Source organism: Plectropomus leopardus, unplaced genomic scaffold (genome assembly GCF_008729295.1).
Source record: "Plectropomus leopardus isolate mb unplaced genomic scaffold, YSFRI_Pleo_2.0 unplaced_scaffold22135, whole genome shotgun sequence".
In the NCBI taxonomy this organism is placed as follows: Eukaryota; Metazoa; Chordata; class Actinopteri; order Perciformes; family Serranidae; genus Plectropomus; species Plectropomus leopardus.
This window is the reverse complement of record NW_024623977.1, coordinates 1-1479: the sequence shown is the minus strand read 5'-3', so window position 1 is coordinate 1479 and position 1479 is coordinate 1. Positions and strand designations below refer to the sequence as shown.

The following is a 1479-nucleotide window of genomic DNA, read 5'->3' as shown; positions in this document are numbered from 1 at the left end:
GTGCATTTTGTGCACAGAGCGATACGAGTGTGCGTGATATTAAAGCGGGCCCTAAGGGGTTAAATGAGTGGGTATTCAGGTAATGTTGGAAAAAACAAATACATGAAGAATTTTCTTTCAGCGTGCAGTGTTCATCAGTGGAGCATCGCTGACAAAATCAGTTTGATTTCATCGTGATGTGTTGGAATATCTTAACTGGATGAACTTGAGCCAGCTCTTCATTCGATGTTTCGGTGTAATTTCCAGAACGCTGCAAACACACGGGAATCTTTATGCTCGTTATGTCCTCAAAGATTGAACTTATGTGTTTTTCTCTGTGTTTCAGACTCTCAGGCCTGCACAGCATATGATGTCGTCATCAACCAGGAGTTCTTCCAGAAGTGCCAGGTGTGTGTGTGTGTGTGTGTGTGTGTGTGTGTGTGTGTGTGTGTGTGTTCAGATTGATCTTTTCCATTGTGTCTTCGTTCTTGTTTGATTAAATCATTGTGTATATGGTGAATATTGGGGCAGAAATTGGGAATTTTCATTTTTAAAATGAACTTTAAAAAAAAAAAACCTAAAAAAGGGGATTAAGATTTGATAAGAATTCACTTCCTCCTGCTGAAATACTTGCGATTGTTTAGTGAATTTGTCTGATGGGCATTCTGGTGTTGTTTTTCTGCTTATATTTTATTTAGTTTTATTTTATTTGGCATGTTCGAAATAAAGATCTAACTCTTTCTTCCTTTTAGAGGAAACTATAGCTTTATGTCTTCAGTAGTAACTGAAACATCACGCGGACAATAAATAATCAGAAATCTAGAAAATAAAATTATAGTTATAAAATACATTTTCTGTTTGAATTGTGAAACATAAACGATTGCCGCGTCGTGTTGCTGTGAATCGTGTGTGTGCTGATGTGACCAACAGAGGGCCTCCCAGAGCCACAGTTGTTCCCCGCTGAGCCTCCTGTGTGTAAATGTTCAGTGAAAACAAACAATTGTCCTCACCGTGGATAAAAACACGATGTGTGTGTTTGTGTTTCCTGCAGAAGGATCCTCTGTTCCAGCAGTTTGTTATTCTGGTGTCTTTAGAGGGTTTGGAGAACAAGTACAGTCTGGAGCTGAGCAGAGGTCAGTGTCCATCTGTGTCAGTGTCCATCTGTGTCAGTGTCCATCTGTGTCCGTCCGTTTCTGTATGTGCGTGTGTGTGTGTGTGTGTGTGTGTGTGTGTGTGTGTGTGTGTGTGTGTGTTTGCACGTGCACATGCTCAGGAACAGCTGCTGAGATTATTTTTCGTGTCTCTGCAGACTGGAAAGTGCTGAAGAACAGAAAGTTTTTGGGTTCTGTTAGTGAGCAGAACATTCGGACAAAGAGCAGACCTGTGATTCAAGAGCTGCAGCCTCAGTACGTCTCTCTGTCTGTCTCTCTGTTTCTCTGTCTCTCTCTCTGTCTGTCTGTCTGCCTGTCTCTCTGTCTCTGTCTGTCTGTCTCTCTGTCC

At 41.5% G+C, this 1479-nt stretch overlaps 1 long non-coding RNA gene across 1 annotated transcript; it reads left to right on the top strand.

Annotated features, from left to right (window-relative positions):
• Positions 1-325: 325 nt before the first annotated feature.
• LOC121965884 lies at positions 326-1380 on the top strand. Its single transcript, XR_006107528.1, has 3 exons — positions 326-387; positions 1031-1112; positions 1289-1380. It is a non-coding gene; the product is annotated as an uncharacterized LOC121965884 (long non-coding RNA).
• Positions 1381-1479: the final 99 nt, after the last annotated feature.